Consider the following 24445-nt stretch of genomic DNA (forward strand, 5'->3'; position numbering starts at 1 on the left):
AGAGAGAGAGAGAGAGAGGGAGGGAGAGAGAGAGAGAGAGAGAGAAGCCAGAGATAACAGATTGGTAAAACAAATAATTTCTATATTACCACTTACAGCCAGGCTTCCAAGGTATGTTCAAATATTTTAGAAAATATTCATAACATATAAAAAAATGCACTTAGTGATATAGCCAGTATTTTGTCGCTAAAATATAAAATATACATGTAGAATAAAAACACAAACTTATATGCCAAGGTATTTATAGTATTTTTTTGTTAGTAATATTTTTGGTGATTTCTTTTTCTTTCTGTTTGTATGTATTTGCAGATTTTCTTCAGTTAACATGTACTTTTAAAATTCTAATAAAAGCTAATTCGTTTTAATTGATTTCAGGAGTCTGGGGGTGTTTTCCAGTGGTTAGCATTTGTCTAAAATGCTTGAAGCCTGGGGTTCTATCCCCAGCACTCCTCCAAAATTTTACTTCAATATTAAAGATATTATAACTAAGTCATTAGTGAGTAGCTACAAGTATTTCTTCTTAATTCCCATCATTCCTTTTGCAGAATTTTCATCTTTTAAAGGAATTTTTTGAAGTTTGAAGTATATCTAGAATTTAATTCCTCCAAACTTTGCTCCTCTTTTTCAGCTAAATCCTTTTGTAGGAAAAATTCCAGAAAGAATTCAGAGGTATCAGGGATAGAAAGCACAGAGGTTTTATGGTTCTAGAAGAATACACAGGTATAATAAATATGTAGCCATTTAGAGAGACAAAGACCAAGAGAACAAAGAGACAGAGGAAGACAGCGAGACAAAGAGAAAAAAAGGCAAGCACAGAATGAGAGTGGATCTGGCATATTTACCACTTGTTTTGTTTTCCTTCTTGAGTCTTAAGTAATCAGAAAGTCTGAAGATTGATAAAGCTTTTGGTTTTCTAAATATGACACCTTTGTGTATAATAAAATATCAGAAGAAGATAAGTATTAAAATTTATTAGAATTGGAAAGTAAAAATGGAAAAAAATTGTTCTCTGAACTTAAAAGAATAAAAAAAGGATGATAATGCTTCAATGGCTACTACCCACTAGGTATGTAGTTGACAAAATAGTAACCTGATCTATTACCAAAAGTTCCTGTCCTAATATTAGTTCTGATTCCCACATGCCCCAAATCTGTTTTTTTTTTCAGCATTTTAAGATGATATGGTGAATATGCAAAAATTATGCAAAGATATAAACTTAATAAAAACTCTAATGAAAAAAATTGACACAAACAAAAATTTTAAAAAATATTAAAATGTTCCCTGAATTCCATTCTATCTGGTGGTCCCTCACTGACATCTCAATGCAACAGGGACCCCCTTTAAACTGAAAGGAGACAACTCCAAGGACTGTGATCCACCAATTTGTGGAAAATCCATTTTTGATTCTGGTTTGGCCCTTTTTTTGTTTGTTTGTTTTATTTTTCATCACTAGGGAAGGATGGCAAAATGATCTCAACATGATTGAAAATAGACTGGAAGAAGCACTTTGGCAGCTGTGGAGTCCAAACAATGGGCTGGGGCATGGGAAGTCAAATCAGAAAACCCAAGAAAATGAGTGCAAGAAGATCAATAAAGCCAAGTAAAATACAGGGACAGGAGTGTCAAAGCAAGGTGATGGTGCATAAAGAGAACAGAGTAGGACAAGAGTCAAAAGATACATTCAGAGGTCAAGGTATTATGGGTGCTTGATCAGAACCCATACTATTTGTTGAGATTAGCAATCAGGGCAGAAGTGTACTTTCTAAAAGGAAATGGGATGGAGGATAAAGAAGAACAGGAATGTGGGATACCAGGAAGACCTAGTGGAAACTGAAGAGGTGATGAAGTAAGTTTTGATTCCATATATTTGCTTCATCAAAGAAGAGCTGGTCTCCAAGTTAGAAGGTGGAGGCAAAATCGGAAGTCATTATTTCAGCTATCCCGAGTTTCCAATTTTGAGAACAATGAGCCAAACAGATGATTAATATAATGCGATGTTCTCTTTGGTCTTCTAAGTTTTTTTTAATTTAATGACATTTTATTTTTAATGTACTTGGAAATGTCTAATATCTTCTATTTTATTGGTGCTTATAATTATACATAATAGTAGGAATCATAATGCCGTATTTGTTTATGCACAGAACATAATTTGATCAACCTCATTCCCTAGTACATTTCCTTTTCCTCTCTTCATCCATCACTGGATCTCCTTGTTGTACTCTACTGATCTCTCTTCTATTATTGTTATTATTTTAATTGTTTTATTATACTAATTACATTTAATAGCAGGATTCATTGTGGTATATTCATATGGACACAGCATACATTGCTAGATTTTTTCCCTTGGTACTTTCCCAAGCTCTCTCCTACTCCCGTCCTCTCCATCCCCTTTCTCTATACTCTATTCCAATGTCTTTTAATGCACTCCTCAAACACAGCTATACATTAGATAATCAGAATTAAATAATACATTAACAAAATGTAACTCGTGTTCCTTCCTGTTATTTCAGAGAAGTCATGGTTATGTCCTGCCTTCTCAAAAGGTAATAGAGGGGTAATTTATTTTCCTTTCTGTGTCAGAAATAGAAGCAAAAGCTTGGGGACCACTGTTTTGGAGGTAAAGAATGCTCTAGAGTGCAGCTTCAGGGACTAGAAGCAGCAGCCAGGAAGAATATGAGGATGTGCAACCAACTCTCCTGACCAAACACGTCCCAGGAGATTTCTAGGTCTAGACACAATTAGTCTGAACTTGATCCCCAGGATGACAATTCGCTGTCTGGCTTAAAAATATTCAATTTCAATTCTCTAGAAATTGTTCTTGTGAGCTTAGGGATCTATTCTGCATGCCAGACAATACCGCCCCCACTGGGAAAAATAAATTTATTGGAGGCAAGAATCTTTATAAGTCATCAATTTACTACTCTGCTTCCTTTAAATTATTATATTCAGATTAAGATGGACTCATTTAGAAAGTTTTCATTAAGGTTGGACTGTAACCATACTGTGTTTCACAAAAGACATGCTTCCTTGGGCGTCAGGCCATAAGCTTCCCCCCACCCCCTACCCCCGCTTTTCGTTGGCACATTATAACTATACCTAACAGTGGGATTTGTTATAATATGTTCACACATGCACACAATAAAACCATATAATCTGATCAATTTCATTCCTCAGTACTTCCCCTTTCCCGTCCTTTGCCCTTCCCTCTCTCCCTTGATCCTCCTCTTCTATTCTGCTGGTCTCCCTTCTATTTTTTTAATTTATTCTAATTAGTCATACATGACAGTAGAATGCATATTGACACATTGTACACAAATGGAGCACTACTTACCATTCCTCTGGCTGTATATGGTGCAGAGTCACACCAGTGGTGTAATCATACATGTACATATGGGTAATAACGTCTGTCTCATTCTACAGCACACCCTACCCCTCACTCCCCTCTGCAACAGTCCAAAGTTTCTTCATTCTTCCCTACCCCCACACCCCACTATGGATCAGCATCCCTTTATCAGAGAAAACATTCTGCTTTTGATTTGGGGGGATTGGCTTATTTCATTTAGCATGAGGTTCTCTAGTTCCATCCATTTACCTGCAAATGCCATAATTTCATTCTTCTTTAAGGCTGAGTAATATTCCATTGTATATATACCACATTTTTTTTATCCATTCATACGTTGAAGGGAATCTGGGTAGGTTCCATAGGTTAACTATTGTGAATTGAGCTGCTATAACCATTGATGTGACTATATCACTGTAGTATGCTGATTTTAAATCCTTTGGGTACAAACCGAGGAGTGAGATAGCTATGTCAAATGGTGGTTCCATTCCAAGTTTTCTGAGGAATCTCCATACAGCTTTCCATATTGGTTGCACCAATTTGCAGTCCCACCAGCAATGTATGAGTGTACCTTTTTCCCCACCCTACTTTAACACATATATTCCTACTTTGTCCTCTGAAAAGAGAGAACACTTGATCAACTTTACATATAGATGATCTTTTGCCTACTTTTACAAACAGTGAAGCTAGGTACCAAGAGAGAACTGATCCAGGACCAAAGACTCTGGATACCAAAGTCTGCCAGTGCTCAAGACCCATAACACGGTGTCATAGTTGCATATAACTCAGGCACATCCTCACATCTACTTTAATTCTCCTCCAAATTATTTATAATATCTAATGAGATAAAACACTATGCAAATAGTTTTATTATTTAGGGGATATTGATAAGAAAAAAAATTATACATGTTCATTACAGGTAAAAGTTTTCTTTCAAATATTTTAAACCCCAGTTAGTTGAATCAGAGGATGCAGAATCCTTGGTTAGTAAGGGCTGATTGTCTCTTAGGTGGCTAGGATGTCTCATTCCTTTAACTCATTTGGAACATGGGGACAGCAAGCTTCCTTTTTGTCTCTCAGAATGTTCTTAAGACAAACATTTGCCTTACTGTGACACTCAAATTGAATTTAAGAAATGTACTGTTACCAAAAATTGTTGCATTTTACATAAATTGTCTCACATTCTGTCCCTCCTCACTAATGATTAATTGGGTGGTAACTGTAGAACACAGCTCTTTTAGTACAACTGTGAGTCTTTGTTTTGAAAGACTGTTCTTTTTCTGTAATGAGGATCAACAATCTCCAACCTATTATTACTGTTCAGTCTCAGCTTTTTACCCACTGATCTGGAGCAAGGGATAGACCCAAGTTTTGTGGATCTCATAGTTTATACAACTGGAGGGTGCCCACTATCTGGCAGAACAAGTTTGTTGTGGGTAGGGAATCAGAGGTATGTTCCTGAGTAGTAATATGGGTACAATCTAACATAGTAATCGTTTATTAACAAGGGAAAGTTTCATAGTGACAAAGCATAACTTTGCTGTGTTTTCATTTGGTCCATGCCACAAATAATAACTGGTTGAGGACCAAATAATATTTCTTGAGTCTTATTCTCTATAAAGTGCTGGGTTAAGTGAACTACATGTTTTACGCTAATTATTCCTCATAAGTAGATAGATATTCTAATTGTGTCCATTTTACAGATGAACAAACTGGATGTGAGACAAGTGAAGAAGGCTATAGAATGGAGCCAATTCAGGATTTGAATCCAGACAGGTAACGTCCAGCCCATGCTCCTAAGCAGAATGCTGGGGGGCAGAGTTCTTCTGGGAAATCTTTCCCTCCAGCACTTCAAAGGCCTGAATAAATATCCCTCAACCTGAACAACTGAAATAATGAAAAGGAAGAATTGTGATAATTTTGAGAATGGAAATGATGTGTGTTATGATGTAGATATGAGGTGTCCCCCAAAAGCTCATATGTGAGAAAATACAAGAATGTTCAGAGGTGAAATGATTAGATTATGAGATCTTTAACTTAATCAATGGATAATCCACTGGCATAGATTAACTTGCCTAGTAACCGTAGGCAAGTAGGGAGGTCACTGGGGGCTTGTCTTTGGGGTCGATACTCTGTCCCTATCTGTGCATAGCAAGCAGAGCTCTGTTCGTTCTTTCTCTCTCTCTCTCCCTCCCTCCCTCTTCCATCCCCCCTCCCCCTCTCTGACTCATGGTTGCCATGTCTTGAGCGGCTTTCCTCTGCCAGGCTCTTCTGCCATGATGGTCAGCCTCCTCTTGGGCCCAGCGCTAGGGAGTTGGTAGATCATGAACTGATCTTGTAAAAGCATGAACCAAAATAAATTTTTCCTCTTCTAAATTGTTTTCAGGTATTTTGCTCACAGTGAAGAAAAGCTAACTAAAACAATGTGAATAAAATTTAGAGGTACAACCACATAGGCTTCTCAACTAAATGTTTATAGAATAAATGAGCACAATCATAACCCAGTTAACAAAATCACGCTTATTCAGGCATTCAGGGTATACTGGTATCTCCCAGGGACAAAGTGGGGGGAAAAAAAAACACACATTAGAAAGTCAATATCTAAATGACAAATTGTTCAAGTATCTGTTAATGACTTTTATTCATATATGGCAAGTATTAACTATTGGTCTCATCTTGATTTGTTCCTCTTCTTTACCTGGAAAGAATGTCCATATTAAATATTTTTCCTGGCACTACTGAATCCTCATCACACATATACAGAAAATACCACGGTCATGGCCGATTCCACTATGGGTGAAATGTCTTAAGCTGATGTCTCCCCTCCACTTTTTTTCCTATCACTTAATTTTAAGAGATCCTGGGGGCAGGGGCAGATAGATCTCCATAGGATCTGTCATCTCCCAGGGGGGGTTACTTCATGGAAAGAGCTAAGGATAGATGCGTCCTATGCTTACCAGCCCACATTCTAAGAGATATTATACAATACGAGTTTTCTAAGCCAAGTCCTCTCCACCTGGGTAAGAGATTGGGAAACTGAACTAATGGTACTCTGGACTCCTTACCCTGCCCTGCTCAAAAGAGGTCAGTTTCCTCAAGTCATTGAGACTTTGACAATGTGACTCTATGACTTAAATTTAAAAAGAGGGGCATTTGAGTATCACTATAGCAAATTCCAGAGCTTGAGGAAACAAACCTGTCCTTGCTGAAGATACAGGTAGTTCTGGAACCTCCCCATTCTGATTCAGGGCATGTTCTCAGACACAAAATTAAAAACTAAGCTGAAGGGGAATAGAAGAAAAATGCTTCTAGCCTTTAATATCCAAAAATGTCGTGAATAGAGGAGAAAATAAGAAACCAAAGAGAAACTTAACAACTAGTGGGAGTAAAACCATATTTGGCCTTAAAGAGAGGAAGGGTGATAGACTGGTAGGGAAAGAATAGGAGATGAAGGAACAAGTAGACCTTTTGTCAGACAGAATATGCTGGAAGTCCTGATACTTTGAGGTTATTCTTCCAGGCTATGTTCTCTCTGTGCCCAAAGAATAGGCCTCTGTACTCCAAAGAATAGGCCTCCAGCCAGCAGACTCATTTGGGCCAACCTATGGCTATTCTCTGGCTCCATAAATGAAGAGGAAGTCTGCAAAGAATACCTGAGTCTGCCCTCCTCCATATCTATCCTTGATCTTAATAGACTAAAGCAGACTTACCTTCAGCTCAGCATGAGCAGACAGAATGTAACAATAGGTATGTCAGAACACCTGGGACCTGTTCCTTAAAAGGGTAGTTATTGTTGGACACTTATGAGAAATCCAGAATCCCTGATTCTGTTCACAGTGAGATTCAGATTCCCAAGACCTTGGATAAGACCTAATGTCTACATTTTTAACAAATTCCCTAAATAATCTTACAAAAGATTTTTGTTGTTGGGAAGGGCCAGAATCACTGACCAGACCCTCTTCTGGGAAACAACAATGCTGATAAAGCCCCAGTGAAACAAAACTGTCTACCCAGGACCCTACTTTCTCCAGCCTTCTTTGGTTGCTTTCACACACCACTCTTCTTTACACTCTGAAATGAACCCATCTGCAAAGTCCAGTGCCTCCTAACCAATGGCCTTCACTCTGCTCCAGTCCTGTGTCAAGATCATGCTAAAACGTGTCAGCTAGTCTTGATTTTTACCAGTCCCTGAGCAAGAAGCCTCTCTCCCTTAATCTCTGTTATCAACCTTTTGTAGCTAAGTTATTGCAAAACTTCAGTTTTGAAATTAATTCTCAGATACAGACCTCATTACAGCACTCACAAAACCTGGCCATACAGTAAAATCAATGAATGAACAAATAAATAAATGAATGCTGCCAATTCTCACTCTCTTGTTTCCAATTGATTATAAAAGTGTGATGCATTAAAGGGTAGAAATGAAATCCTTGGAGTTTTGTCTTGACGCAAAGGTTAATTGCTTTGAAAAAAATTGAAGGGAATGGGAAGGACCTTCAGACATTTCCTCTCCTTAAAAGGGAAGGATAAGATGCTGTGGCTGTAGCTCATTGTTAGAGCACTTAGTATGCCCAAGGCCCTAGAACTGTGAGAGAGAAGGAGAGGGTAAGAGCCAGAGATAGATCCATATCAGCTTAACCAAAATGAAATTATTTCTATCCATGCATTTCTCCCCTTCATTGAGGGCAAAGTGTCAATAATATGCCAGGAGTCTGGGTCAGGGTTCTTCCTAGGTGGTCAAATTTAAAGAGTCCAGGAAAGGTGACCCCACCATTCAACTTGCTGCTAAAGCTCATTTACTCCTTGGGTTAACAATCTGCTATTTTAAGATTTGAATATCATTAGAATATCTAAGACATTAATCTTCTAGTTGTGCAGAACTTCATAAAAATTGACATTTAGCTTCTGATAAACTCTGAAAAACAAGGATTTCAGGATCCAGGAGTTTGTTCTTCCTAGCTATGCTTATCTCTCGGAATTCTGCCAGGAAACCTAGTGGCTCTTCCACCCCAATTCCCAGTTTGTAAACTAAGTGGGGGTGGAAGGAGGATCCCTTATAACCCATCACCTGCCTCACTTCCTAGAATTAGGGAGACACTTGCTCCGATGGGCCAGATTTGACAGTGAAGGTGGGTCAAGAACCTATTTTCTAGTCCTTTCCATTGGCCAGTACCTTATGGCTGGTAATTGCCAGGCATAAAGAGCCCTGGGCATGTGCTTTCAATAACTCATTCTCTCATTCAGACAGTAAAATGCCGAAAGTAAAATACTCCTCTGGTTCTGCCTCTATCTGTAAAACACACTATGCCCTGATCCTCAATCCTGGCTTCCAGGAAAGACACTTATTGTTTTAAGATCACCTGTCTGATCTGTCAGCATATGGGAGTTTTCCAAACATGGACACAAGTCCTCTCTATAAAGAAGTGTCCAGGTGACATATGCCACCACTGCTGAGATCCTCTGCGAACATTATTAATAATTTATTTCAGCACATTCTATGGCCTCGAGCAGAGTTCCACTGGGGATTTTCAGCACCATTATTTCTCAGAGGACTGTCTGGTCAATGACTAGCCCAGAAACCATGGCTTTTCCAGAAACCAAGTGTCTCTTGTGTGAATCATCTGGGAAATTTGAGCACACTTCATGGCATAAGGGTTTATGGTCTGAGGGACTTGAAACCCTTTCAGAGATCCTCTGAGGTCCAAACCACTTTCCAACAAAGTGAAGTTATCATTTTCCTTTTTCATTCTCAGTCTTCCACAAGTATACAGTGGAGTTTTCCAGAGGCTACAGCAACAGATCAAATGAGGAAGCAGATGTAAAAATCCACATCTTTATCAAAGAGATTTGCAAAAATGTTACAGTTCCTCTTTTCTCACTGTTACTGATTTTCAAACTGTAGTCATTTTTTGCTAAATATACCTTATTTTTGTTTATATGCAATGAATTTATTGTTGTTATTTTAAGTGAAGTAATAAACAGTTTACTTTTTTTCAGTTTTGATCTTTAATACAGGACTATCCAGAGGTGTATTAAGAGTCATAAGCATGTACACACAAAGTCCTGAATGGATGTCCTCAATAATTTTTATGGGTGTAAATGGATCCAAAAAGTATGTCAATGCTATCAGAGACACATTACACATATTGTATTATTTCTCAAAACAATCTTAGAAGGCAAATGTTATTATCTTCATTTTATAGAAAATTAGAATCAAAGCATAATAGATTTAAACAATTTGCCCAGCATCTAATTATCAGACACTGAAAACCCCTTACTTTTCCTTGTACTGTCTTTCTCCCTGCTCTTAAGTTGCCCTTGGGTTTAGCTTACGCGTGTGAGACTAAATATACACCTGGATAACAGCCAGACAAAATATAAAAATAGAACTTTGACCCACAACATGTAGCAAACTGCCCAGGAAACCAACCTCCTTATCTATAATAAACAACCCAGGAAGCCAGCCTGGTATAAGTCACACTATTCCCTCCAGTGACAATCCAAGAAGCAGAACAAAAGCTTCTGTAGCAATCAGCACAAACAGACCAGGACTTAAAGATTAACTAGCAGCATCTCTAAGTTTTGTCCCTTCTTCCAACTTAGGGCCAAAGAAAGCCAAATATGCACCCCTAACCAATTTCATAGGACACCCACATCTAGCTGGCCCTCCACAGCTTCTCAATGACAACAATTTCTGATCAGGACACACCTGAAGGTCTACCTCCTCACTCCCCGTACCCTGCACCTCCAAAGCTCTCCCATTGCAGTGGCTGCTTTTAAGACTGCCAAATGCAAGTAAGTGATGGTGGCTGATTCCTTTGCTACAGCAGGCTTAGTCTCACTTGGTTGGTCTTTATTTCCACACTTGTTTTGGTGCTATTATCCTATAGGTCACTGGAAGATAAGAAACTGAAATACTTTTGGCTCCCTGGGTCTAGAGCCTGGTACTTTGCACAGAACGTAGAAATCACTCAGAAATACCTGATGCTGGAAAACAGCCACATCAATGTTTATAACAGTACAATTCACAATAGTTAAACTGTGGAGCCAACCTAGATGACCTTCAGTAGATGAGTGGATTAAAAAAATGTGGCATATATATACAATGGAATTTTACTCAGCAATAAAAGAGAATAAAATCATGGCATTTTCAGGCAAAGGGATGGTGTTGGAGAAGATAATGCTAAGTGAAGTTAGCCAATCCCCCCCAAAAAAAATTCTGAATGTTTTCTCTGATATAAGGAGGCTGATTCATAGTGGGGTAGGGAGGGGGAGCATGGGAGGAATAGACGAACTCTAGATACGGCAGAAGGGTAGGAAGGAAAGGGTGGGGGCAGAGGATTAGCAAGGATGGTGGAATGTGATGGACATTATTATCCAAAGTACATATATGAAGACACGAATTGGTGTCAACATACTTTATATACAACCAGAGGTATGAAAAATTGTGCTGTATATGTGTAATAAGAATTGTAATGCATTCTGCTGTCATTTATTTTTTAACAAATCAATTAAAAAATTTAAAAAAAGAAATACCTGACACTTTAAGAAAGCTGTGTTGGTAGCTGTTTGACTAAAACACATCACTGTGAGGCTCTCTGGGTATCTTCTCCATACCGTCTGGCTCATAGGGGTCAATATCCCTAACCCCTCCTTGTCACTGGTTCCCAGACATTTGGACTTCCAAGATCAAAATAATGTTAAGAGGGGCTGCAGTTGTGGCTCAGCAGTAGAGCACTTGCCTAGCACATGTGAGGTGCTGGGTTCCATCTTCATATAAAGAAATAAATCACATCATAAATAAATAAATAAATAAATAAATAAATAAAGTGCCCAACTACAACTAAAAATAAATAAATAAATAAATAATGTTAAGAATAGATAAATATAAATGGGCAATTGAAAGAGGATTTCCAGGGGCTGGGGATGTGGCTCAAGTGGTAGCGCGCTCGCCTGGCATGCGTGGGGCCCGGGTTCGATCCTCAGCACCACATACAAACAAAGATGTTGTGTCCACCAAAAACTGAAAAATAAATACTGAAATATTCTCTCTCTCTCTCTCTCTCTCTCTCTCTCTTTTTAAAAAAAAATAAGAGGATTTCCATTTATCTTTCTGTGAGAAATATTTTTTTAAATCTACTAGATTACCAAAGGATGAGAAGGAATTAAAAAAATAATATTATACTATCTTAATTAAAAATGTTTCATAAAATGGAATACATTTAGTTTTATGGAAATGAAAAAAAGCATTGTGCTACTCTGCCTGTGGGTTCACATTTGTCAGAGCTCACCGCGGATGAGTGGGTGGTGTTTGGGAACATAGCTCAGGTGGCAGGGAATGCGCTGGTCTTCCCAGAGTAAAGGCTGGCCCTGAATCCCCATCCTTGCATAGCACACTGGGCTCTCCTGGTCTCTAATAAAGCCTATAATCCTCATGGCTTTTGTTGCTTAACTTCTTGGGCCATTTTTTTTTTCTTTTTAAAGAGGTTACTAGAACATTTCAGAGAGAGCAACTAGAACATTTCAGAGAGGGCATCTCTGAGATGAAGGTATTTCTGGGGACACTTTTGTATTTTTTCCACGAGGACACTCACCTAGTTTTGAATAAAAATCAATCTAAATTTTTATGAAGGAGCCATCAATGGCTATATATTCATTCAAAGTTCCAACTAATTATCAATATCTTGAGAGTGTGATTGAATTACCCAGTGAATACCCTCTGGAAGTTAGGGAGGATCATGTGGCCAGTCAATGAAAAACAAAATACAAATTATACAATTTATTGTATTTTTCAAATAAGGGTATAAATATAAAAAATTAAATCCATGATCTTATTTCCCTAAAATGTTATTTGCCTCAATGCTTCTTATTTAATAATTGAAAATTTTGTATAAAACAATTAATAAAAAATTATCTTCTTCATTCTACCAAATATGATCCTTTGCCTCCTAGACCCACTGTGTATCAACCCCACCTGATGCCGTGCCCCAGTTCCCATCCTTGATAGCTACCCTAGATGGGAGTCATCCAAGTAGAGGCACAAGCAAGAAACCAGAGAGTGGGATGGTGAGAGGTGAGGCATCTATTACCACGTCCCCTTCCCTATTTGGCCATTAAGTGGCAGTGGTTGTGTTCAAAAAGGCTGAAGCTCCCATCTAATGTCCCTACTCTTGCAACTACAGGTCTCTCCTGGCCCCAGTTACAGATTTTCCCCCACTTCCCTTCATTCCTAAAAGGTGGCAATGATTCTTTGATGTTAACTCTGGGGTCTGCACCTTCCCTTATCCCCTTAATCCTGCACACACTTTTGCAAAATTATTAAACTCTCCTAAATTGCCCTGTGTCTCTCCCCATAACCCTGCTTGATACTTTATCTGCTTCAATTTTTAATTTCATGTCTTTGTACTTTTATATTTAATTTATACCCTGCTGCTTTTCACATGATGCTTTTTAAGTATTCAGTTGCTTTCAAGAATGGTCAACTTCCTTCTATTGCTCCATAACCATCTGCAGCTTGAGCAAACTGATTGCTATCAGTTGATGCTACATTTGCCATCTCTTTTATCTTACCGGTTCAATCACCACAATGATAATGCAGATGGCATTATTAGTGCTATGGGAGCAAAAGGGGAAAAATAGATATTGCTACTACTGAAAATAACTGCAATCCAACTAGGGAAATGCTATATTTTTTTTCCTTAAATCTGACTTAAAAAATAAATATATGAAGTAATAATGCTTAATATGCACCACAATTTAAGCTGTGTTTACTTATGACCAAAATAACTGGTTGGCTGTGTATAACTTTAAACATATCAATAGAAATATCAATAGACTCAATGGCATAGGCACAGCTCGGCTCACATGTTATAGACTGGAAGCTGCCAGCATCAGTAGGCAGTATCTGAGGAAATTATATCCTAGCATTTTAATAACATATCTCTATGGATCCAATAATTTATAATTGCTTTGTTCTAGGACAGGACATCATTTTTAAGAGCATTTAATGAACAACAGTATAGGTTTGCCTTCCCTGTGCAGTTGATGACTCTATTTAAATGCACAGATGGCTCCAAAACACCAGGAAAAACCTCGACAACACAGCTGACTGAACTTGGGCATATTAGAATCTACCAGTGGCCAGTGAGAGATGCCAGGGTGACCAGAAGATGTTTCGCCTTATCAGTATGCTTATGTATTTCATTATCACATGGGAGTATCGGAAATAAAGTTCTTTACAAAAATACCGGCCTGTATTAGACCTGGAAATTTATGGCCCAAGACATCCATTTTCAGTTCCAGAAAATATAGTTAGATATGTGATGCTCATGATGGTAAAATAAAAGACATGAGAAATAATAATGGCTTTTTAATTGAGTACTTATTTTTTTGCCAGGTATTATGTTGAAAATATCACCATTATTTTATTTAACCTTTTTTTAATAAGACAGTAAGCAAAATATTATTATTGCCCCCAGTTTCCAGATGGAAAACTGAGACATGGGAAAGTTAATTAACTCATTAAAGTTAATAGAACAAAGATTTGAACTCTGACAGAATAGCTTTGGAGTCCATCCACAGTGTGCTATTACTGTCTTAGGGGGATTTAGATCCAAGCAATTCTAGAATAGGCCTAAGGCCAAACTCACACCAATGTGTTCAGACAGGCTAAATAGTTTGGTTGGTATAAATGCAGAGAGAGTAGCAAAGAGAGGCTTCTATGGGCCAACTTAGACAGCAACATCCATGCATATCAATTAAAAAAGAAAAAAGATTCTAATACTGTACTCCAAGCACTTCAATTTGACTAACAAGGACAAGGAACTTGATTTATGAGAAAACAATATAATGGAGGTAAAAAAGAAAATATCAGAAAAATAGAGGAACACAGCTAGAGATATGACTCTGAAGAAAGAGAAGCAAACATATAAATTGATCTAAAAAAACAGATAACATCACAGGACCTCCACCAAGCGCAGAAGTCATCCCCAAGGGATGCACTCATACTTAGTGTTCATTTACTTCTTTTTTCCTAATCCTCCTATGGTAAGAAAATGTCCAACACGTGTTAGATGGGAGGATTTTCATTCAAATATGTAATTTATTTAAAGTTCTGGCAATTTAAAGCTTCAATTATATGAAACTTCAGTTATGTAAAATTTCCACTCTATGTTACCAAAGATGGTACACCAGTTGTTAGAAGGTTAGAGAGCTGCTTGGGGGTTTTGCCATAGAAATACTATAAGAACTCAGCTAAGTAGAGTATCATAAAGAATATCAGTCTGGATATAACATAATGTCCCAATTTCTTCATTTTTATCACATACATTTCTGGAAAAATTGTTTCTCCATGGATTGTTGGCACTTCCGATTTTTTTTAACCAGTTATAAACTTTAACATTATTCTATTTATTACTAATCTTCCTGAGTCTTAGTTTCCTCATATCTTTCAAAAGAGCAGTATTAGTAACAATATTTCCTGGCTGTTGCAAGCATCGTTAAGTCTTGTCCAGAGCAAGAGTGTAGCAGAATGGGTTAAGGAGAAAAAAAGCCCCACCACCGGGAGGGGATCACCCTCAGATCTGCTGACGGTTCTTAGCATGTATGACATGGGCAAGGTATTCATGCTCTGTGCATCGGCTTCCTTATCTGCATACTGAAGATAAGAGTAGCATGTATCTCATAGGATTTTTATGAGGAGTAAATGTTTACTACCTAGAAAGCACATACAACTCTACCTGGATCAGAAGGTACGGCTGAATGACAGTTTTTGTTTCTGTTGTGTTTTCATTTAATCCATCCCTTTCATTTTACAGATTGGATAACCAATACCTCAAGATATGAAATAAGTTCCTCCACAGTCCTGGAGTCCAGTTTCCTGCCACAGTGCTCTTCCTTTGTCCAACTGTGTGGACACCTTTGCCTGCACACTCCCACTGTACATTCCTGTACATTCCAGTGCTTCTCATCACCCACTATGTTCTTCAGTTCCCACAGACATACAGGCATTTTTCACAAAAGTGAAGATGAATTACTAAGAAACTAAGGGAAGATTGGGATTGAGGCGACTTTTAAGTGAGCCCCAACAATATGTTCACATGGTCATCTGCTTTTGGACACTTTTACCAAAGATATCTTTGTATTTCTTTCCTTAAAATGAATCAACAAACTGTAAAAGCTTCAGCTCCCAGTAGTTCTAAATCTACTCATGCTCAAAAGGATGAAAATATGGGAGGAAAGCCAGGAATTGACAAGCAAGTGCTTGTAGACAATAAGTGCTCATAGGTGACTCTCATGGGCAAAAAGAAATCTCTCCCCTCCATTCAAGAGAACAGCTCACCCCAACTCTACAAAGCCTCACTCCTTATCTTCCAAGTCTCTTCTCAGGTATCATCTTGTATGAACCCCCTTGATCAGCTAAGACAGCTCTTCCCTTCCATACTCTTGTTTTTCAATTATGAGAGTGCACAGATTATTTCTCCATGGTACTTAGGCACTCTGTATGTTTTTGTTTATTTACTTTCTTAGTGCATGTGTGTTTTATAACTTTATCTTATTTATTTATTTATTTATTTACTTACTTACTTACTTATGTGGTGCTGAGGATTTAATCCAGTGCCTCACATGTGCTAGGAAAGTGCTCTACCACTGAGCCACAACCCTAGCCCTGTTTTGTTGTTGTTGTTTGTTTGTTTTAATTTCAATTCCAAATTCCTTCACAGGATCTGACATACAATGAAAACTCAATAAATGCTGACTGAATGAGCAAATAGTTCATTTTCATTGGTCAGTTCTTGGCTTAGATATGGATGCCCTGGGAAATATGCCTGAGTCAGGACAGGATGGGCATCTTTTCCTGCACATCCAGTGCTCAGGTACTCTGGATCATTTACAACAGCAGCTGGAATTCAGTTTCCCTATGGGATGGTGGGCTCCAACAGCAGACCCAGCACATTCACTGTTGTGTCCCCAACACTTACCACTGTGCCTGGCACCCAACAAGCATTTGATTCAATTTAACTGCTAAACTGAGTACTAAAGACTTACCATTGGGAAACTATTTTGAGAAAAGAAGAAAGTAAGCATTTGTTGATTGCCTATATTGTGACTAGTACTATACTAAGTGTAATTATTTATGACAGCAAATACTTAGTAGCTATGGGGTAGGTGTTATATCCTCCCCACTTCACAAATCAGTAAATAGAAGTATGGAGAAGTGTTATGGTGTAGCTGTGGTATCCCCCAAAACTCATGTGTGAGACAGTGCAAGAAGGTTAAAAGGAGAAATGATTGGGTTGTAAGAATCTTAAGTGAATCAGTGATTTAATTCCCTGATAGGGATTATCTCAGTAGTAATTGAGGTGGTAGGTTGTGGTTGGAGTGTGTGGGGATTGGGACATGGCTTTGGGTATATATTTGTATCTGGTGAGTAGAGTCTCTCTCTGGGCTTCCTGTTCACCATTGAGCTGCTTCCCTCTGCCACACTCTTCCACCATGAAGATCTGCCTCACCTGGAGCCCTGAAGAATGAAGCCAGCCTTCTATGGACTAAGACCTCTGAAACCGTGAAACCCCAAAATAAATTTTTCCCTCCTTTACAGTTGTTCTGGTCAGATCCTTTCGTCACTGCACTGAAAAGGCTAACTAAAACAAGAAGTTAGGGCTTGCGGTCACCCAACTAGTGAAAATCAGGGACAGCATTTGGACCCTGGATCACCAGACTCCTAAGTCCTTGCTCTAGCCGCTTTGCCTCTCTATTCCTTGGCAGAATAAGGTTACTGATCCACTGGGTGATCCTTTCTATCACATTTGTTTTCCCGTCTTCTCACACAGTTGGGAAGCTCTATTAGTCCCACAACAAAGCCCTCAAGATCCTCTCTATTTTGTCCGTGCTGAGGAGAGTGGTTTCAACACAATGAGATGCAAGAGCTGCAGCTTTCAGCTGCCTGGCGGAGTGAGTAGTTTCATGCATCTTGATATTTTGCACACAGTATCAGCTTCTTCTCAGAAGGGAAAAGAAATCTTGCCTTTCTCAACCTCTCAGGAGAAGCAGATGGTAAGTTAGAGGAAACGTGATGGGAAACAGAGCATACAAATGACAGCACTGAGAATGGCCCTGGCAGCTGTCACTGGCTCTGCTGGTTCTCTTAAGGAGCTAGACTGGGCAGAGCATGTTGGTTCCTTATAAACAGTCTGGAGGATTTGAACACCACCCTGAAATCAGTGGACAGGAGCTAAATGAGCTCAGAATGCAAAGGTTACAAGCAGGAATATCTTCCCACCTGCATTTACTCCACACTCTTGGTTTTTTTGCAAGTTCCTCAACAGTGGAAATAGGCATTCCAGAATGCACAGGAAGAATTTTTGAGGCCATCCTACTGGGCTATCTATGTGTTTTAAACACAAAACAGATAATGCATGAAGTGTTCCTGCTGGCAGAGAGTAAGCTCCAACTGACTTTTTTTCTCAAACTATAAATAATTTCTTGGAACAGATAATAAGGGAATACTGAAAGCTAATGAGCAATTACATAGTGTGGAAAAAGCATTTGCTTAGGATTAAATTGTTCAGGATTTAATATCAGATCCCCTGAAGAGTCCAACAAATCTTGGCCTCCCTGGGCAAATGTACTATGATCAAGTACAGGGGCTTTGCACACAGCATGACGGTTGGGAACCTGCTGTTGATATTTTGGCTATGATCTTGGACAACATTTGTACCCTTTCTGATTCTCTTTTTCCTCATCTATAAAACATACCTATAACACCATTTGGTTGTGCCAAAAAAATAAATTCTAAAAAAATGCATATTAAGAACATTCTTTATGGGTCAATAAACATTGCCAGTATTAATGATTCTCTTAGTATCATTGATACTCAATGGCAGGACTGGACCAGCAAATTTGTAAGATCTTTTCCTGACCCAAGGTTCTAGGACCCCAAATACTGAGACACAGAAATATACAGGACCTGTGATGACAGTGTTCAGAATTACAGCATCTTTCAGGGTAGAGTCAGTGACCCAGGGATCTGAAAACCTTTTTTTTCTGTATTAATCTTGTCTTCCATTTGTTTACTTCTTATTCTGAGGCTTTGACACTGAGGCCTTACTGACCCTAGGTAAAGTGCTCTCTCTGGGTTAGTCATTCTAAAGACAGTAAACAATTCATTAGTGTCTGCTTTTCAAAAGCAAACCAACCAAACCATCTCCCTGTGCGGCTCTCATACTCTGGGCTATTGTTCACTTGCCCTATCACCCCAGGGCCATGTACTAGACAACTAGGGACAGCCGAACTAGCCAATCCTGAGCCTGCTTTCCTGCCTTTCCCATTCTTTCCTATAGAAATCACAAATGAGATTATTATGGCTTAGATAGGAGGTGGCCCCTAAAAGCTAATGTGTGAGACAACGTAAGAGTTGTCAGAGGTGAAATGATCAGATTATGAGAGGTAGAACCTAATCAGTGGATGAAACCACTGATATGGATTAACTGGGTCCTGTTAGCCAAGCAGGGTGTGGCTGGAGGTGGTAGGTCACTGGGTGTGTGCCTTTGGTGTTTATATTTTGACTGAAATGCTCTCTTTCTCTGCTTGCTCTTGCCACGTCCTGAGTGGATTTCTTATGCCATGCTCTTCTACCAGGATGTCCTGACTCATCTTGGGCCCAAATGTATGAAGTCAGTTAACCATGGGTTGAATTTCTGAAACCACAAGCCTAAGAAAATTGTTTTCCTTCTATGTTGTTCTTGTTAGTTCCTTTGGTCACAGCAACACAAAATCCGACTAAAGCAGAAGCCCCTTTCCACAGTTCCTGCCTCCGACCATCATGGAATTTCTGATCACCTGTGTGCACCCTAACCATGCACCTTTCTTTTGCAATCTGTGAATATAACAAATTATCATTTCAATGACAGTTATTTCCTGATCTGTTTGGCTTGCCATACCTAAAGAGAAATAAAACATATTTTTTAAATACCCTCTTTCTCTAGGCCTCCACTAGGGAAGCAAGCTGTTATTCTCTGCTGAGTGAATTTATACTGTCTCTTTCACTAGATTCTAACACAGTCCCTGCTTTCATATGCAGTTGCTACATGAATCTAAATCACCTTTGGTTATATGCAGAGCCGCCAGCACATAACTAATGAACAGACAACACCTTTATGAAAAGGAAAAGGCACCCTATTCTGGAGACAGGCACAGCTCTAAACAAGTGCTGGAGGCTCAGCAGGTGGAGTTCTGGCTGGAGAGCTGCCCCACTGGACTCCTTGGTTGGTGCTCTTGTCCAGTGTACAATGTGAACATCTCTATCAGATGGCTCTGACCTCTGAACATCCTGAGGGTGAGTTTCCCAATAACTCATCCTGATCAGAGCTCACAAATGAGGGGAAGAAGGGGGAAGAGGGAAAGAAGAAGACAAAAGACAAGAAGCGGCAAAGAGTGAGAATGGGAAAAAGCAAAAGCAATAAAAACTTGTTCTAATTTTTAAGAAAATAATAATTCCCTTTGCTGACCTGCCCCTGCCTATTTTAAACCTAGTTTCTCTAACTGAACTATATATTTTGCAGGCTGAACTTTCTATTAGTTAGAGTTAACCCTGAGTTTTGAATTTGAAGAGCATAAACCCAATGAAACAGGAAAAAAGAAAAAAAATCCATCCTTTCTTTAAGCAAAGGAAATTGTCATTTCATTCAAGGGACCCACAATGTCACATCTGGCCATCTAGAAAGTCAAATTTCAATAACTGCCATAGTTTGCAAGCATTTCTCTAAGCCTCAATGTTCTTGTGCTATTGATCTAGACACTGAAAATAAATACAGGTGATATTCTTCTCAGCAATGACTACTATACTGTTTTTCAATCTTTTCTCTGGGAAGAAATCAACTAACTCCACATAGCTTTTATTAAATTGTTTCTTAAATTACAAGCAAAATATTATAGATACAAGCTATATATTTTATATAATTAAAGTGAAAAGTCATCATAAATTTCTAATACATTCCTAGAAGCAAGAAGTGCACATGCGCGCACACATAGAAATACACACAATAAAGAACTAGCCCAATCACTGGAATCTAAAATTTTAAAAATGTTTGATCTGTGAATCATAAAAATGATAACAAGTTAGAAATGTGATAAGAAATGTTAATATGGCAAAAGACAGAGGGATCATAAACATGTAGGGATACAAGGATAATAACAAAGTACAAACGAAGGATGACCTTTCTCTAAACAAGTTTATTCCAAGGTAGTAATGAACTACCATAGAGAGGAGGTATAACATGTCCAGGAAGAGATGTAAATGTTTCTAGCAGTTAAAATGCTTTAGTTGGAAGGCAGACTGGTGAAAACTCCAGTAGTTCAGTTTGTAGAATCAGAAAATCTCTATGCAGCACATGAAGAAAAACCAAACCATCAAGGTAGAATTACCAGGGGAGTATTCCCAAAGGCTCTCCCTTTCTGACATGTTAAAATACTATAAGAAATCTGGCCTCAAGTTTAATTTTTCTATGCCCAGTAGATTCCACTGGCAACTGGATGTGAGATTTATCAATTCTAAGGAATAGCATTTACCTTGAGAGTCATCTTGGTGTAGAAGAAATGAGACTGGCCCACTTAGCAAAAAGCCTAGATTTTAAATTTTGCTCTGGCACTAACTATAAAATCCAATCACTTAACCTCTCTAGAGCTTGGTTTCCTAGCATGGTTCTATTTTTTATTTTTATTTTATTTTTTTTAGTTATAAATGGACATAACACCTTTATTTTATTTTTTATGTGATGCTGAGGATCGAACCCAGTGCCTCACATGTGCTAGGCAAGTGCTCTACCACTGAGCCACGATCTCAGCCCAGCTTGGTTCTATTTATAGTTAATTAAACATTAATAGAGCTATAAAAATCACATCAATATCTACAATCTATCTTGGTAAAGACAGTGAACTAATCCATGATGGTTTCCATACTGTGAAACTGTTTTGCTTGATTGAAGCAAAATAGTTTATATAGAGAGAATATATAATAGGCTAAAATGATGTGACCATCTTAACAAAGCTTAGTTACACAATAAAATATAAGTGCATAAAAGTACTATAGGCTTGGAAGGGAAGTTAATTGGTTCATAAAACAATGAGATAACAAATCATCAGCGTTAAATATGTTCCCAAGGAAATGATTTGTCAAACTTGTTAAGCACTAATAACTATACTCAACTAAATATTTTTTCAGCACAAATGCATTAGAGCAAAAAGCAAGCACACCACTGTGTCAACTTCTTATTATATTTCCTCTTGAATGCTGCAATTCATTGAGAGAGTCAGACTCTTTCAAAAAATATTTTCAGTATCCCAGGATACACTGATCAAGTGCTCTTCACAAAACACTACTGTATTCAAGGCTTCTTAATCATATCAGCATAGTGGTGAAGGGCACATACCCCAAACTGGCATATGATGAGGATCTATCCCAGAATTTCCTCTTACCATTCACAGGATATGACCCTAAACAAGTTATTTAATTTGTCCCACCTTCAGATTTCTTAGGCAAAATAGGAATTATAATAAATACAAAGTTGGGTTGTTGTGAGAATTAAGAAATAAGGCATGGAGAATGTTTATTCAATAATTGATAGATGTGTACACTGTTGCTGCAATTTGGCATCTTTTTGTAGAAATATGTAATTGTTATATAAACATTAATCTTTCCTTCTAACTATGCTACAAGGTCAGTAATCCCAAAATCTTTGTATAATACTTCTTTTGAATATTTCACAATCTAGTAGAGCAGATGATAGTAGTATAAAAGTAATTTTTACACCCCTAGACTCATGTGCATTAAGAGCTTTGTGTGTGAATGACCCTGAGTGAGGCGGGGTGGGGGGTATCCCCAGAAAAAGGGAAGGAATCCTGGAATGAGGTCCCAGGTTATGAAGAAACACAGAGGTTTTAGAAAAAAATGTTAAATAGAGGATTCGAGACAAATGAGAAGAGAATGATATATCAGAGGCATTGTGTGAAGTTACAGAAACTAGAAAGCATGAGAAAGTAACAGAATAAAAGAAATTGGAGGGTCCCAGTTGGGCTATGGTTAGCTCAGAGAAGAGCAGCATTCATCTAGAAGGAAGACATTGATTGAAATCCCTGAACCTCAATGTCAAAATAGTGAATGAAAGTAGCCCTGGTCTGGCTCAGGACTATGTTTTTTAAAAAAATATTTTCATAACTAAGATAAATAATCTGCTTTACATTAAGGATAGAAGATTTTGCATCACAACAAAGATTTCTGTCAAAAATCTAGATTGAGGACTGGGGTTGTGGCTCAGTGATACAATGCTTGCTTAGCATGTGTGAGGCACTGTGCTCAATCAACAGCACCACATAAAAAAACTAAATAAACAAAAAGCCCCATACCTTTAAAAAAATCTAGATTGAAAAATTACTAACAATTATAAGACTGGTTGAACACATCATATTGTTGTTTTGTCTAAATGATTACAACAAACATTTTAAAATATCTCTAAGACAAACAAGAGAGGAGAAAAAGAGAAGCTTTCAGCCAGAGGAATGACTGTTCTTTCATATTAGTAGAAAGAACACTGTAATGGATTAAGAGATGTGTGGCTGCCAAATACACCAAAGATACTGAGAGTAAAGGGCCTTTCTTAAACCTGATCATGAAATTTATCATATGATGTTTGGTTGCCTAAAGCTCAAAAGGAAGAAAAAAGAAAAAAACAGGTCCCAAGGCTCTTTTCATCTCCATACACAGGGGTGTATGGCTGGTGTCTACGTTGATTGAAGTCAAGCTCCTAAGCACGCACCCTCTCAAACAAAATGACTTTAGGAGATGGTGGAGCTTTGAAGGTGCTCTGAGACCTAATTGTCCAAGTTCTTATGAGTTCCAGTTAGACTTGCAAGACTTCAGAGTCAGAATAAGTAAAACACTAACAAAGAGTTAGTGTTTAAATTTGAAGGTCATTCTGTTATATAAATATTTTTATAAATGGCTGTTTTATTTTTTAAAAAAGTTTAAGTATCATGCTCTGGGATTTGTCTCTCTTTCAGTTTTCCATATTGAAGAAAGAAGAATTACCATCAGTCCTACATCATGGAACCAGCACCAAATGGTAGTAGCTGTCAGAAGTATCTTGGAAGGAGGGAGTAAACACCTCTTAGGAAATGCCTATTTATAGCTGGAATCATCTGAGTGATACAGGGACATGTGAACAGGAAAAGGGGTCCAAAATTGACTGCAAAGACATTTTGTCTAAGTACTTACTTTGGAGTCCATAAAATATTTACTACTTAAACCCCTCGTGTTGTCACCGATCTGGTCTTACTTCATCTCTTATATTACCTTGGACTTATTACCCAAATACATTTTTATTCTGTTTTGTTTTTTTGCTCATGAGTCTCCTAAATTTAGTTCAACAATTTAATTAAGAAACATCTGATCTTCTTCAGGCAGTGGAAGGAGGCAGAAATCTAGCCAAATGCTCTCAAAATTTGTGGGCTATTTTCTACCTAGAGATGACCCATTTCAAATAACTAGTTTGTTTCATTTGAGGGTATAAACATAGTTTTTAGAGTTGAAGACACAAAGTTTGTGAACTACAAATAGACCATGTACAAAGTCAGAGCTGGAACTTTATGAAGGATCAGATCCCAGCTTTTCTTATAATTTGATTGTTAACCTTCTGTTTTACAATGTCCAGGGCAGGCTACTTCCTGGGTCCTAAAAAGTCAGATCTGCATTGCCCATTTTATAGACTGTAGAAATGTCACAGAAAAACTCACAGATTTGTTTGAGGTCACACAGCTCATAAAAGGCGGAGCTGGACTTCTCACTGAGTGTTCCTTCTGCCACAAGACAACAGAAGTTTAGCTTTTTTCTCCTTCTTAAAACTGTTAAGGAGCATTACTTGACAACAAAGCATAATTTGTTCTCCATGACTTCAAAAGGTGTCACCCTACTGTCTTTGAAACAGAATGTTGTACCGCAAAGCAACTAGAAATCAAAGCTCGCAGATCCCATGGAGACAGAAAAAGGCAGAAAGTTTTTCCCTGACACATTTATATGTCCACCACCCCAGATTGAAGAACACTGTCAGTTCAAAG

At 38.1% G+C, this 24445-nt stretch overlaps 1 protein-coding gene across 2 annotated transcripts in view; it reads right to left on the minus strand.

Annotated features, from left to right (window-relative positions):
• Window positions 1–24445, minus strand: part of Rab3c (RAB3C, member RAS oncogene family) — a 254568-nt gene that overhangs the window by 204042 nt on the left and 26081 nt on the right. The window lies entirely within an intron of this gene.

Source organism: Marmota marmota, unplaced genomic scaffold (genome assembly GCF_001458135.2).
Source record: "Marmota marmota marmota unplaced genomic scaffold, marMar, whole genome shotgun sequence".
Taxonomy (NCBI): domain Eukaryota; kingdom Metazoa; phylum Chordata; class Mammalia; order Rodentia; family Sciuridae; genus Marmota; species Marmota marmota.